The following is a 16723-nucleotide window of genomic DNA, read 5'->3' on the forward strand; positions in this document are numbered from 1 at the left end:
GGATGCGGTCACTAATAAGGTTCCAACTCTCTAAGAAACTTTGTAGACTGGTAGCAGTACCTGACCAAAGAATGAATATATCGTCAATGAACCTGAGGTATAATTTACCATGGGTTTTCCATACGTGACTTTCCAAAATGTGTGTTTCTTCAAATGTCTTCATAAATATATTTGCATAGGACGGAGCTGCACAATTTCCCATGGATGTACCGCATAATTGGTGGAACCAGTTGCCGTTGACTGTAAAGTAGCTGTGATAAAGTGTGAATATTAATATTTCCATTAAAAATATTTGAAGGTCTGCATCCAAGTTGGATCTTGAGAGTTATTTCTCTACAGCCTCTATTCCTAGGTCATGGGGTATAGAAGTATACAGTGAACACACGTCAACTGTGCATAGTATTAAATCTTGTTCTTCCAATTGATTAATGGTGGCGTCTAGTTTCACCAAAAAATCAGTGGTGTCCCGGATATATGATCCTGCGTCCAGTACAAAGGGTTGAAGATACTTGTTAATAAATTTGCCTGTGGTTTCGTGGATGCTTCTTTTTGTCGATACTACAGGTCGGAATGGCGGCCTGGTTGGATGTTTATGTATCTTGGGCACCAGATACATGACTGGTGCTGAGGGATTATTCGGAGCGAGGTATCATCTTGCTTTGTCATTGATTGTGCCATTATCAAATGCTTGTTTTATGATGCGATTTAGAATCTCTGCGTATTCATTAGTTGGATCCGTTGGAAGTGGAACATATGTATTGATGTCAATTGTGTGTTCCAGGATTTGTTCTTGATAATATGTGGCATCCATAATAACTAGTGCTCCCCCTTTGTCAGCCGTTTGGCATACTATGGATGTGTTGTTAGCCAATTTTTGTAGAATGTTTTTTTCTCTTTTTGAAAGATTACCCCGTTTCATAGGTGGCTGAAATGGAAGAGTTGATATCTCATGTTTGATCAAGTTTTCAAAGGAATCTATGATTTTGTGGCTTTGTGGAGCCAAAAATGTACTCTTCCATTTCAGCCACCAAGGAACCCAGCTCGTCCTGGGGTGATGGACTACTACCTCTGGTCGGCAATGATGACTGTAGATTGCCTGCCAGTTTCTCCTTAGTTTTGCACTTGCAATCATTCCAGCACTTCTTACAGTCTATCAATGTCCTCTTGACTTCAGCAATGCTGTGCATCTTGTCCACTATGACTGCCATATCATCATTTATTCCCCACTTACATATTGGTGCTGTCAAAGAGATGGTGTTGGTGCTCCATCACCTCCGCTATCAGTATCTCATTTTCCTCCTGACTGAACTCGCAGAGGCTGCCCCCAAAGGGGGCTCGAGAGCCGGCGCCATAACCAGCGCCGTGCCCCCAGACACAACTGGTAGGGGCCAGTTTTTGGGCGCCAAAAAGAAGCAGGACAAAGGAGACGCCCGCCCCCCTCACACAGCGGCCGCGGGAGAAGAGCTGGCCAATAGGGACTGAGGTGAGAGGTGAGCCCCCCCCAATAGGCAGGGGCCGACCTGGCCTGGAAGACAAAGGGGGGGGGGGCATATAAGCACTGCTCCCCCAAGGCAAGCTCCTATCTTATCGGAGCGGGGGAGCAGCACCGGCATCGGAGCCCAAATTGTTGATCGAGGGTTCCATTTCTCGGAGGAAAAAGCCCTTCACGACCGAGGAACTGGTCGCTGCTGCCTAACAAGAATAAGGGGTTGCCAGGGACGTTTGGGGGCCCACCCCGTTCCACCAGCAAGAGACAGAGAGATGGCCCGGAACTCCCCGCTCAGGGCCACCAACTAGAGCAAGGAGCAGGAGGAAGGCGGGTGCCCACGCCGCAGCGCCGGGCACATCAGGGAGATGGAGGAGTGACGACAATGGAGTCCGCCACGGCCCAGCAGGATCGGACGAAGTACCCCACCTCGCCATGCAGCCACCAAGGAGAAAGGGACTCTCGTGGAACAGATCGAGCGAGAGACAGAAGTGTAGGTACCCCCTCCCCCCTCACAAGACAGAGGAAGGCCCGGCCACCGCAGCAAGCAACAAGACGAAATAAGGATGGGCGACGAGATCCAGGGGACACCTCGCGGGAACAGGGATCAAGGAGGCCGAGGATCGACGACCAGCGGTTGGACAGGGCGATCGAGGCAGAGCAGGGTGCCAGAACGGCAACCCCAATGCACTTCAAGCCAGAACGGTGGTGCCCACGAGAACGCGATCTGGGCGCCGGCAGGCCTGGGCGCAAGCAGCTGGAGCAATTAAGGGACAACAGCCAGGCCGGAACCAGGCGGCGGTCGGTGCGGGCGGTGGTGCCCCCGAGAAGACAAAGGCCGGGGCGGGCGGCAGTGCCCCCGCAGCCATCAAAAGGAGGTAAGAAACAGCTGCGTGAATATTGTGTAATGCCCCTTCAAGGTACCAGAAAAGAGACAGGGCCAGCTGAATAAAATGTACAAAGTCCCTAGAGCATAGAACAAAGAAAGGATAGAAAGCGCCCGATACCTCACATCCTTGGTATGCTAGATGTCGATTTTGCGGCACTTCTGGCGGCGCCCTCGCAGGAGGGCCGGGCGGCAACGGTGCTATGTGCTGGGTTTTAACGTGTGGGGTGGCAGCAGTGACACCTAGTGGCGCGAAGGCAAAGGGGAATGAGAACGCGATTGTGGCCAGTGTCCCGAGTTGCTCATGTCACCTCACGCTGTTGCCGCTGACTCTGGCGGGTAGGCCAGGTGTGGAGCCTCGGGTTAACCCCAGTTAGATCGGACACTCTTGTCAACAGGGGACCTCAGCTAGGAGACACCGTTTAATAAATGTAAATGTAGAAAATCAAATAATGATTATGGACGGAAGACTATGTTAAAGTATACCTCCCGGTGCTATAATTCCTAAAAATGTAGACTAGAAACTCGCGCTATCATCCCCTCAAGGGTACCCCTTTTGTTGTCAAGAAACAGGCCTGGCACAGCACCCCCACACTGCTACAGTGCAATATGAAAAAAAAAAAAAAAAAAAAAAAAGTCCAACCCCTTTGTTTTGTTGGCTCGGCTGCGCTCTAGAATCAAGGGATGACCTGCGCAGCGGAAAAGCTAGAGCCTTTCAGAAATTCCATTGTAGAACTAAACGATTACAGGATGAGTGACGTCAGAATGGCTGGTTTATAACCTGATTTCGGAATGGATGGATAGCTGTACTAGGTCGTAGGTTCGTGTGCAACAACCATATTAGTTGCAAATAGTCTCTATCTCAGGACATCATTGTGCTGCTGGGGCCCCCCCCTTTGCACGACACAAAGTGGTGCGGGGAAGTGAAGGTTGATTTGACCCGAGCAGGGAGGCATTCATATCCTCCGCCCGGACGGTCATTACCCTGGGACACAGGGTGGGGCGTGGTCTAAGCGGGTTCAGAGCATGAGATGGCCTCGTTATGCGTTATGCCTGTGTGCCTGTGCGCACTCAGTACTCCAATAAATCATTGGAAGTGGCCCGGACGGTAAAATGACCCAGGCCATCGTGAAGATGCACATGCTATGCTCACTTTCGGCGAATTAAAGGCAACAGGCAAAACAAGATGCGTTCAGAAGGACAGTCGGGGTTTGCATTGTGCTCGTTGAGGACGTCATTTGAGACAACTTCCCCGGTACATTTGTTTCTTGGTATCTGCCATTCATAATGCCTGGCATGGCAGAAATAGGGTTTGGAAAGCTGGAGCTTGGTTTAATAATCCATTGACTGGCAAATCCTGGCAGGACCAGCGCAACTTGTCTTTAATCAGGATAGGAATGTTAGCCTTATAATATCCGTCACCCAAGCACCTATTGAAATAGACCATGCTGCGTTACCATATGTGTTAAGTGGAAAGAGCTTCCAAGGTTGGGGTCGGAGGTTTAGGCCCGACCACGTATAAAAAAAATAAATAAAAAAAAAAAGGATTGGAGAAAATTGGCTTGGCTTTCGCTCCTCGTCATTTGGAAAACTAGTTAGGAGCGTTGAGAGCCCTATCTCTGCCTCTAGCAGCGGTGATTCGTCATACAGGGCCCAGAGTAGTCTGACCCCCACAACTCTACATGAACAGGGTACAGATTGTTAATATTATTGCTGCAAAGGGCTTGAACCAGGCAGAGCGCGCAGCATACCATGATAAGTTAAGTCAGTTAGTCCCGGATTGTCGGAAAGACCATGGCTGCACTCTCTGCCGGAATTCAAACAGTCTACTAAAGGGGGTTCTATGTAAACTACGGAGCCTCTGTGCCAAGCCAATAGGAGCTAGCGCTGTATATTTACACCCGGGCATGCGAGCGCTGGGAAAAATCGGCGAAGTGGCAGGCCTGCGCTATTTAAGATTGCACTGGGAATAGGGCGATTGGATTAAGGGCTCAAACTCCAATACCTCCTGTCCCATGAGAAGCGCTACGGGCGAGGGAACCGGTCTACCGCCAAGGCACGCACATTACCTTTGACGGCCTGCGCTATTTAAGATTGCACTGGGAATAGGGCGATCGGATTAAGGGCTCACACTCTCCAATACCTCCTGTCCCATGAGAAGTGCTACGGCCGAGGGAACCGGTCTACCGCCAAGGCACGCACATTACCTTTGACGGCTCGTGAGCAACACTGTCTTCATGAAGCCGCGCAACGCATACTGGTGTGAGTTGGTTTTAAAACTGCAAAGGGATTAAAGACATGCCTAGACAACAAGGGGAATTTTGTGTGCAACAGGCACAATCCCCTGTCGGGACTTGGCAGGTCCAACCAAGATTTCCCCCGTGCACAGTTCCAGATAAGTCTCAGAGTCGCACATAAGTTCATGAGCGTGCACAGGCGCCTGGGTGAGACGTGTTAGGTGGCCCCGCCCGAGACATTGGGCTCACGGAGCATACTACCTGGGCTGCGATAATACGGGGAGGCCTGATCGGATGTCAGGCCAAAAATAGCAGGCTCTGACAGAGATTCGCTCACACGCCACAGGCTAATTGATGCAGGGACACCCAGCGCAGGTCCTGAGGTCAGAAGCAGACAGCGGGGACAATTGGAAGATCCAGGGCAGCAGCGGGCAGAAAGGAGCGCCCCCCCCCACTTTGCCTCCGGGAGCGTAGGCACTCCACCATGATAAAAAAGGCAGGTTGGGGCGTTCCGTAGGCGAGACTGCAGCCGGGGGGTACGGAGGCCCAGGGGTCGAGCCTCGGAGTTGCGTCCGCTTCTGGGGGAAGCCGGGCGAATAATCGCCCGCGGGTTTGAGGTAGACTACGGTACTCATGTAAGGCGCGCCAATACCTCGAGGGAGGCTAGTAATGAGAAGAGTGAGATAGGTAATACAGGAATGTACAACTCCAGAATAATTCCTTATGCAGGAGGAATTACAACTTACCCCAGCGCTAGAGGCTTGTTGTGTAAGAAATAGTGGTTGCAGTCGATGACGACCTCTTCATGGACACGACTCATCTGCCCACTGATGTATTACAATTAGGTATCACGGCCCAAGAAACAAGGCGGCCAAAGACTGCCTGTACTTACCGAAGCAGCCTTCAATATACAGCTAGCAGGGCACGTAGTTGTCTCAGCGAACCGTACTACAGCGAAGGTCAATGTCAAGGTTACCCGAACACCTATGCCGGCTTCTCTTTCCGGAGGGCCCGGGACGCCGACAGGCTCAAATCATGCCTATAATCTGTTGAGACACCCGTATATAAGGGGGAGGGCACGAGACATCAAGGTGCAATCCACGTCCGGATCCTGTTCCCCAGATTAAGTGGTCCCCGCGTTAGCAGGAGGGGGACCCCACCACCAGGACGCTGGGGGGGTAGCTTACACCGCCAGGCAGCGCGTCCCCCCCGGACTGGGTGATATTTGAATTCCAGAGGGATATCGCTCTCTTGGTGATGCAATCCTCAAACCGGTTTCTAACGTTATCACAATAGAAGGAAGCGATGGAAGTGTACCAAGCACCGCATGGTAAATACAGCTAAACTTGATCTACATTTAGTGGAGGTGAGAGGCCTTGGCCTCAAAGGGATCTCGGCCCATCAAGGACAATGGTCCGAAAGATTGGGGCGGACTTTACTAGAGACAGGAGGATGGAATTAGGTGCGCTATTATGCGTACAGGATCCTGCTCAGAAACCTTCAGGTTCAAATGCCTTGCCCCCAGTGAGCAGGTTAATGGCAAGCTTAGTCTCGAAGGAAGTCAGTGAAGCCCCCCAGCGCCCACACTGTCGAGTTCTACAGCAACAGTGGCAGCGGAACACTTGCCCCCAACAATCCAAGAACCCTACGGCCCACCTAATAAAAGTAGTGAATGGGGGGCTAACATGACATATGAAGGCAATGCAATGGAACTCGGGTACTTACCGCCAGGCTGACCCCGGGTAAGACGACGAGGATCAGAGGAGCAAGTTTTCAAAAAACAGCCAGGGGAACGAAACGGGAGGAGACAACAGCAGAGAATGGATGCTTAAACCGGTCCAACCGGAAGGGAGCAATGGTCCTGGTAGGACGCAAAGTTGGAAGATCAGGACGTAGTTGGGGGGAGCCGCGGGGAGACGGAAACCTCCCAGACGGCGTGGCGAAGAACTACGCTGATAACGGTTGGTAGGGAGGCACACCGGAGGGCGGTGTGCCAGAATAGGTCCACTCACCTTCAGATGCCTCACGGCTGGGTGAGTTGGGCCTAAGGATAGGTGTGTAGGACCACTCACTCTGGGATGCCTCACGGCTGGGAAGTTGGCCTACCAAAGATTGGGGGGAGTAGCAAACGGGGACGGCACTCGCAGCCCAGCCCCTGCCGGAAGGCAGGGCACAACAAGAATCGGACTTGGTAGCGAGGTGGCCTAACTCCGGGACAGAAACTACTCCCTCCCGCGCAAAGGGAGCGCAAAAAATCCAACCTAACAAAGGAAACGACCCAGAAGGGCCAAGAGACAATAACAAGGAAGTTTGCCAGGACTTAACAGGCAAAAATATGCAAAGTATATATATATATGTTTCCTTGTATTCCTAATAAACTGCGGCCAATAAATGACCACCACAAGATGAGCGTGTACGTTGGTTTTCTTGGCATGAGAAGGAATACTATATGAGAGAAGGTATTGTACAAGTGGGAGTGGGGCACTGCGGGGGTTATCGCAGAGGCTGCCCCCAAAGGGGGGCTCGAGAGCCGGCGCCATAACCAGCGCCGTGCCCCCAGACACAACTGGTAGGGGCCAGTTTTTGGGCGCCAAAAAGAAGCAGGACAAAGGAGACGCCCGCCCCCCTCACACAGCGGCCGCGGGAGAAGAGCTGGCCAATAGGGACCGAGGTGAGAGGTGAGCCCCCCCCAATAGGCAGGGGCCGACCTGGCCTGGAAGACAAAGGGGGGGGGGCATATAAGCACTGCTCCCCCAAGGCAAGCTCCTATCTTATCGGAGCGGGGGAGCAGCACCGGCATCGGAGCCCAAATTGTTGACCCACCCACCCACACCTAAGGAACAGCAATGTCGCAGGGCTGAGGAACGAGCGGCGAAGAACTACGCTGATAACGGTTGGTAGGGAGGCACACCGGAGGGCGGTGTGCCAGAATAGGTCCACTCACCTTCAGATGCCTCACGGCTGGGTGAGTTGGGCCTAAGGATAGGTGTGTAGGACCACTCACTCTGGGATGCCTCACGGCTGGGAAGTTGGCCTACCAAAGATTGGGGGGAGTAGCAAGCGGGGACGGCACTCGCAGCCCAGCCCCTGCCGGAAGGCAGGGCACAACAAGAATCGGACTTGGTAGCGAGGTGGCCTAACTCCGGGACAGAAACTACTCCCTCCCGCGCAAAGGGAGCGCAAAAAATCCAACCTAACAAAGGAAACGACCCAGAAGGGCCAAGAGACAATAACAAGGAAGTTTGCCAGGACTTAACAGGCAAAAATATGCAAAGTATATATATATATGTTTCCTTGTATTCCTAATAAACTGCGGCCAATAAATGACCACCACAAGATGAGCGTGTACGTTGGTTTTCTTGGCATGAGAAGGAATACTATATGAGAGAAGGTATTGTACAAGTGGGAGTGGGGCACTGCGGGGGTTATTCCACTGGGATTCTGGCTTGTCATTTTGGCTGGTAGTGGGATTTGAGGAGTTGTTGTCCTGTACTGCTCTATAGCTGCTTTCAGGTAAGTTTGACTATTTATTTTTCTCTTAGCAGCATTTTTGTTGCTTGTTTTAACGCTGGGTGCTGAAAAATGACATTCGAATTTGTAACTGGTATTTTCCTGCCGCTAATTGGCCAAACTTCACTTTTTGTATTGCAGCGTACATTTTTGATATGGATTTCACGCTGACTTCAGGGTCAGTTTTTTCTGCCGCTAAATCTTCCTAACCATTAGGTAGTGTTGTAAAGCAGACAGTGTGGAAGAGGTGTGGCACAGCGGCCTGGGTGCCTGACTCCGGACCATGGGGTTCACAGTTCGATCGCCAGCACCAAGTGACTCTGGGCAATAGCTCGCTTAATCTTCCCAACGGCCACTAGCACCAGAACACCTCACCGGAGCTAGCTGTGCTCTTTAAGAATGCTGATATTTCTTATATTGATTTCAAATAACATTTTTGATGCTTCACTGTGGCAAAAAAGCAAAGTGTCATTTTTTGTAAATATACCCCTTAGCATTAGTTTTTGGGGCTGCCTCAGATTTACACCTCCTTGTAAATCTGGGGCAGCGTCAGAAGCAATGGGTGTTGCGGTGGAATGCCCACAGCAACACCCATTGCTCACCCCTTTTACGCTAAGTGATGCATTTAAAGGGGCCTTGTTTACAAGGCGGTGTTAAGCCACAAAAAGTGACTTAATGCCACTTTGTAAATATGGAGAAGGGCATATCGCCAGCAGAAAGCTGCTAAATGTGGCATTCTCGTCCCGATATCTCTTTGTAAATATTCACCTAAGCTTTAAATTTTGACTACAAGCATGGTCACCTGCTGCACACTTTCCACGTACCTAAGAACGTAAGCGGCACTTCAGTATTTTGCCCTTTTGAAACGTTATGTCATGAATGTATAAGCAAATGTGGAGCGTAATAACGATAGAATCTTTCATACAGCACTATCTGCCACACTTCCGCCTTTTCCAAGCACAATAAGTGGCAGCTGTTACTATTTCCCAGTTTATGTTAATGTCATGATGGTTGTGAATACTACATGATTGGTGACTTTACTTGTGTTTCATTCCCATGACCACTCTCCTGACACTTCTCTGTAAATATATCCACAATCCTAATATTGTCTGTAGTGTATGCGTGAGTAATGTACGCATGCATATCATACACCATGCCCGCTGAGATGTATTATGTGCATTCATTGCACGTTTTCCGCCTTGAGCCTAGGGATGGTGTGCATTCCACATGATAACAAACTGTAAATGACAGCTTCGCTCCAGGGCACTGGAATTATGTTTCATGGGTGGACCAAATTATGAGGCATGTCTAACTATATTATGGGGCAGGAAGGGTAAATTATATGGCACAATTTGCGATAGTTATACTTAGGTATTTTGTCATTTTTAAAAGTTAACACTGTCTGGTCAAACGTTTCACCTTATTAGTACACTTTTTACAACCAACCACAGCTGTACACATCTGAAAGGTGACCAATCAACCCCAGAAGAAGCCATGTTTTTACTAACTGTTAATCCGTTTGAGATAGAAACAAATATTTCTGTTGTTAAAGTATTCAAATTATACAGCTGATGTTGGATTATGTGGCAAATGTGGCAAACGCCATACATATGCATAAAACGCCATGGTAAAGGCCACCCATTCGCTTTATTTTAGTGGCGGGAGCTATGTTCTCCTGGGGGCAAAAAACATGCGTTCGTGGGCTAATTTTGCTACTCGGTAGCATCTTGCTTGACGCCTCACGAGAAAGCGAAGAGCACACTGAATAGCCGGACCGTGCCGCAAAACGGCGAAGGCTACTACGAGTAGAAAACATAATATTATACATGCAAAAACCTACCTGATAACTTTTTTATTGTGAATTGAGGAAATATTCCGATTCAAGATTTTTTTTCAAAACAGCTGTTTCTCCCTGAAGTGATGAGCAATGCATCTGTATGAACCCCATGGAAACAAGCTGTCAAGCAAGATGGGGATAGCGTGTATAAATGCCTTTAATAAATAAACAGCATGCAGCATTCCCAAAATATTTACAGAAGAGCAAATGTAACATAGAACAACACTATCCATGGATGGCAGGAAATATAAACACAAGATATAATTATCGAGACGAGATGAAAACCTTCAACCACAGGCGATGCTGAGTAAAGAGAAAATGAAATGACGAAACTGATGTAATCCATTTTTAAAACTGGATGGCCTAAAGCCAAAGCAAACACACAAGTCCACTGATCCACGCAGCCCTCTAAGGATTGTATCTCTCCTTTTAAATAAATCATACCAGAGAATAGTAAAGGCCCTCGAGCAAATGCTGTTCCTTCTCTTATACAAAAAATATATACATCATTTTAAACCAGCACTCAAGGTCCGAGGTAGATACAGAACAACCTAAAAACGGGTTTTAAATCTACATGGCGGACGGTGCTCGCACAATTTTCAGAGTGAGGGTGCTGCTATCAATATTATACCACTGAACTCATACCTTTTGTGTAAAATCCAAGTGTCACATGAAAAACCAGTGCATCCAATGAGTCACACCCATTAAATGAAGAGTGGTGGGTGTGTGGCAGGTAGCCGATGGTGCATTCTGGAGCACATTGTCACAACTAAAAGCATGGTGTGGTAGTGAGTGCACTGTCATTTACAAACAGCGCGTTTTCCATTGAAATGACCACAACATTTTCACTGACTTGCAGTTTTACTGCTGAAACTTTATAGGCATAGTCAATAATGTATGGAAATCACATTTTTTCAAATATTTATCGTTTGCGCATCACCAAGTGAGGTGGTTTCACATGTTTTGATCCCATTAAAATATTTGTTTCCATCTATTTTTATAATTGCAAAAAATGTGCTTCATTTGTGAAAACTGCTGATATATTTGAAAATAATTTTACAGTTCATTTAAATGTTATGTGATAGAAAAAATAACAAAATCCTAAATTCTTTCCTTTCACATACTCCCTGTATCCAAGTGATGCTGTCAAATAGTTCACTTTAGAAAAGTCTCTATCTTTGCAGTCAGAGAAAGAAAGGTAAACCCCAATCTCCATGTTAAATAAATAAGCAGCCATTATTCATTACACATAACATGACGTTGGACCTCTGGCGTTGAAGGCACAGTAAAATGTGACAGGATAAAATACAAAATGTGAACACATCCTTATTGCTCATTCATCTTCTGAACTCCAGCATGATTATTTTGGGATTCTGTGGCACCCCCACACTCAGACTTCCACCGCCTATGGTTTACTTCAATCTACACTTAATTGCTGAGCACAGTTTTCTCATTGCCACACATTCCTATTCCTTCTGTAAACCCATGAAAAGTGTGTTGGATTTATGTCCTTCAGTACATCATTTTTCCATTGAAACTCCAAAACACAATAAATCATCAGAAGCGGCTATTTATCAAATACAACTTCTCAGCGCAAAAACAATTAAATGGATGTGTTCTGTTTCTTAATCTAGGCCCTCCAGTCACAGCTTTATGTTTTCACTGAATGATACAGTCTTGGTAAGATACCATTAGGACTTGATGAACAACGCAACGATGTTCTGATCGTTCTGGGAAAACTCTTGACATGCTGGACGCAATGGAAATGATTTCCAGGCTGAAAGGGCTCAGAGATCCAAAGACCATCCCATCCTTATGACACCGTTGAGGGCAGATCTCACATTTTTATAACCACATTCATAATTTTCTGCTTTAGAGAACAAATGCTCTCAGGTACTCTCACCGACCTTAAACTAAACATTGGAATGTTTCAAAAGCTTCTTTTCTGGAACTGCCTGTAAAACCTATACCTTGCCTAGTGCAACAAAGGACTGACATAAAATAACTCCAAAGTTGATTTTTATCCGAGTCCATTAGCTTCCACCTTCCAAGGCAATCTGTGTAAGTCAGGCAGGTCGAGTTTATCTCCACAATTGTGCAAACTTCTATTTACCTTAATATCTATCCTTGCAAGCTGCTGGTGCCCAGGAACATGTTGCTGAATGTATTTGTCTACCCATGCTAAATCCTTTACCAAGTACAGCAGATTGTTGTTAATGCTATATACCTCCATTGAGTAACAACTTCTGTGTTACTGAAGATGTAATCTATTTCAGCATACTATTTTCTTTATTTCTTTATTTATGGTTTTATAGAGTGCGAACGTGACCCGTTAGGGTATCAGAGTGCTTTCTAGGAATAACACGTTGTATACAGGATAGGGATATAGGGAAATGACTACATTCGGACATAACCAGGGTATATACAATAATCAGAGGGGCGACAAGTCAGCCAAATGCAGTGAAAACCAGCAATTAAATATGAGGGGTGACACGTCAGCGAAATGCAGAGAGTCCATAATCACATAAGAGGGAATAATAAATCAGTACAAAGAATAGGAGCAACCAAGCAGACAAGAGATATTTCAGGATAACCAGAGCAATGCCGCAGAGAAGAGTGTGCAGTAAAAGAGAATTATGGGAGGAATTTGATGATTAGGAACGTTTTAGATGTCTTTTTAAAGGTTGACAGAGAAGAGATTCTTCTGAAGGAGGACAGCAGTGAGTTCCATGGTATAGGTGCGGCCCCAGAGAAGGCACGGTTATAGGTTTTATCCTTATGCAAGCATTGAATGGAATTATCCCTTCTTGCTCTGTGTAGCACAGTTAGCAGGGACAATTTGGGTCCCTCGGTCAACTGTCATATGTAGACGGCAATCTAATTCAGCTTATGTAAGATGTTTCCTCCTTTTCCCATTGATCTATCACAAAAACCACATTGTCAATACCTACCTGCCTGGGTGTGATCACCTCTACTGTTAACTTAGAGCTTACAGCCTGGGTAATGGTGGTACAGGGTAAAATGACCCATTGTTCATATGGTCACACAAAATGCTACTGTTGTAATGTGGTCCCAATTCTATTAGCAGCAGGTAGGCCTTTGATCCTATACTGTACCCTAATCTCATCCACTGTGAGATCAGACAGGTTAGCCAGCTCTAGCTGCATGGTTTGGGGACAAAATAAACTGCGCAAATCAGAGGTAGAACACTTTTGAAAGATTACAAATGAAAGAAAAACAGTTTAGACCATTTGAAAAATCAAAAATCAAAAATGAATTTACTGGATTTTTAAAGCTGTTCACTTAATTACTGAATGGTGTGGTCAAACACAAGAAGTGCATCCCAAAATATTAGTAGGGGTATGTAGGTACCTACCACTAGTAATAAGCCCACAATCACAATATAAGGCCCAGTAAAGGTCTCAATACATTAATCACTTGCAATACCCTTGGTAGCTGGCTGAAAACAGGCAGGCTTAACTTTAGAGACAGGTGTGTAAACCATTTAAAAAAATACATTAAATAAGTAAAACACAAAAACAATACAAATCTAGCACCAATTTCTAAAATTAGGAACAATTTTATTATTAAAATAAAACCAAAAGGACACAAATCCAATGTAGGGAACTTGTTAAGAAAAAACACTTTCTAGTGCCTAAAAGCCAAATGCACCATTTTGGGACAACTTATCATGCTTAACCAAGACAAATGACTTCCAAACTCATTATTAGGCCTGTAGTCACTTTTTTGAGCTTTTGCTCTTGACATCAGGCGAAGCACCTCATCAGGTTGGGTTCCAAGTTGATGACGGCGGCTTGGTTCAGCGCAAGGCCTCAGTGAAATCCTGGAGGTCTTGAGCTCCAGAGTTTTCAGCAGGACGAACGTGAAATCCAAGCGGGGTCACGGTTCAATGTCGGTGGCTTGAATCTCGACGAAGGTCAGGCCCCTTAAGCAGCATTTTATCAAAAATCCTCCAAAGGTCTCCAAACTTTTAGAACTTCTTCTAGAGGTCCTTTTATGGTTCCAAAGTGTCCACAACAACAAAGGTTCCAGAAGCTCTGAGTTGCTCCTTGGGGTGTTGGAACTACATCTCCCAAAATGCACCGGGTCAAATCCTTTAAAGTGCAGCTGAAGATGGTCAGCTAGTTTCTTCTTGCTGAAGATGATGCAGGTGGAACTCTTTTAACCTGTTGCTTTCAGGGAGTCCACTCCTTCACTTTATTAAGTAAAACTAAGTATTTATGGGCTACAGACCAACATGTGCAAGAAATGATGCCTCGTGGGGGGCAGGGGGGTTCAGCACGGCAGTCCATCTTTTAGGCAGGAATCTGATTTGCTGGGCAGCTCCCCTGGATGTATCCAATGATTGTGGCTTTCAAGCAGGGGGGCACCCCTGACCAATAGGGTTTAGGTTGCCACAAAGATGTTTCCTTCAAAGTGTGGCTTATTCTTGTCCGTGAAAGCACTGTTAGGCAAACTCCAAAATGGACAAACTCTGTCCTGGAGGTTAAGTTCTGGCTAATACAACCCATTGTTGTGGATATCTTTTCCTAACTTTCTCCTTCCGGCTCCTCTGCTAATTCAATTACTAGGGCTCCTTGTTGGCTGGGGGTGCAGGAAATGGAGTTGAGCCTCTGTTGTGTCCTAACTGTTATTCCCTCTTTGAAGACCAGTTTGGTCACTCCATCCCCATCCTGCCTTTTGCTCTGTGGCTGCAGATCTCCGTCCACCAGATGTCCTTTGTCTCTATGCAGGACACTTCACATCTCATCAGAGCAGTTTGGCTAAGCCTGTCAAAGGCTGGCCAATCATGAGAGGCTGCTAGAAGACTGGATTTTGATACATCAGAAAAGCAAGTTCTGTAGCTACATTTCTGTAATAGTTATAGTAAATCCAAACTCAGCAGGTTGTTGGGTTTATCATAATATTTCTTATAAGACCCTCTATACTGCCACCCCTGCTGGATTCTGATGTGAGAATATACCTCTTCCAGATGCTCTCCTCCAATGCCATCATGACTATGTTTACGGCCCTGGACTTAGATGTCACACCGCAGGAAGTCCTGCCCACCATCCAGAAACTTCAGCCCAACATGGATGGCCATAGTGCGGAATTTTACTAGGCCTTTGGCACAGATGGTTCCTGTTTTGGTATTCTATTCAACTTGTTTAATGTGATGGGTTCGCTACAATATTCCGTGCGACTGGCCACCATACTGGTGATTCCCAAGACAGGCAATGACCCTAAGTGCTGTGCCTCCTACAGCCCGATCTCACTTTTTTTTTTTTAATTCTTTTTATTGTTCAGGAAAGAAATCAAACATAGCAATCAATTACAGTCAGCTCATGTCCGTTACCCCAGCAGAAATACAATTTGAAGCAAATCAAGACAGTTCCGCATACATAGCAATAGACCAACAATTTAGTCCAGGTCTTCCGAGCCAGGCCGCGGTACAGGGGGTGGTTCACAGAGGTTGCCTCTAAAAACGTTCCAGCCGGACCAGACCTCTCCCCATTTGCGGGGGCAACCTCTCGCTATATACACAGTTTTTTCCTGCAGCATGCACCAGTCCATGTCGCTTTGCCAGTCCACAAATTTTGGTGGATTAGGGGCCCCCCAAAGCCTGGCGATGTTCCTTTTTGCCACTATCTGCCCAAGTGTCACCCATATCTTCCCTTTAGAAGGCAGGTCAGTGGGTTCCCAAATGTTCAGGAGACATCTCTTGGCCTCCAAACGGATCTCCGTCTCCCATACCTCCCCCATACATTGCACCACCCTTCTCCAGTATCTTTGTACCTTCGGACAATCCCACAGTATGTGGAAGAAGGTGCCTTGCCCGCCACATCCTCTTCTGCAAAGACCCTCTCCTCCCCTCCCCATAGCTTGCAGCCTAGTGCAGGAAATATATACTCTATGCACAATTTTAATTGTATCAAACGCAATCTGGCCGATATTGCCACTTCCCTAGGGGAGGCAAGAGCCCAAGTCCACTCCTCCTCGTCCATCTCAAGCCCATCTGCAACCCATTTCTCTTTTAGGGAGAGGAGCATGTCGGGGGGGTTGTTGATTAGTTTTTTGTAGGTTAGAGAGATGGCGTGATCTGGGATATTTAAACAACAAATAAGGAGTGTCTAGGTGCAAAAAAATTAAATCAAAAAAAGGGTTTGTGATGTCTTTTTCTTTATATATGTTCCTCTTACTACTCCCCTCAAAAACTAAGAAAACCCCTTTGGTGAACAGTATTCACAAGGGGAAACAATGTTCCTTATGTGATTTCCAGGGGGAAGGCAAATTCATGTCTTTTTGTAAAAGGACCCTCACTCACCACTATTTGGTGACATGCTTCATCATTGGGTCCCCGCTGGGGTGGCCGAGTGCCTCCCCAGCGTGCTACAACGCCTGATTTACAGCGGAGCGGGATGTGGTGAGTGCAACAGTGCTCAAATTAAAGTTAAGGTGTAACTGTGGGTGCAATATAAAAAATACAAGGTTGAGGCATATGCAAAAAAAAAATTTTATAATACCGGCCAACCTGTATTGCGTTAAAAAACAAAGTGGCGGACTACACGGTTCAGTTTCAGGAAACCTGTATCCTTTGAACAAACAACTGGTCAACATGTTTCTGCTTTTACAATTGCAAATTTTGCTCAGCATTCTTCAGGACCTAAATTTAGTCCTCCGGTGGTGTACGCGCGTTATGGCGCACCCTCCCGTGAGGCTCTTAAATGTAAAAAAATTTTAATATATTAGTCACGGTTAGTCGCCGT

The sequence above is a fragment of the Lissotriton helveticus genome, chromosome 3_1 (assembly GCF_964261635.1).
Source record: "Lissotriton helveticus chromosome 3_1, aLisHel1.1, whole genome shotgun sequence".
In the NCBI taxonomy this organism is placed as follows: Eukaryota; Metazoa; Chordata; class Amphibia; order Caudata; family Salamandridae; genus Lissotriton; species Lissotriton helveticus.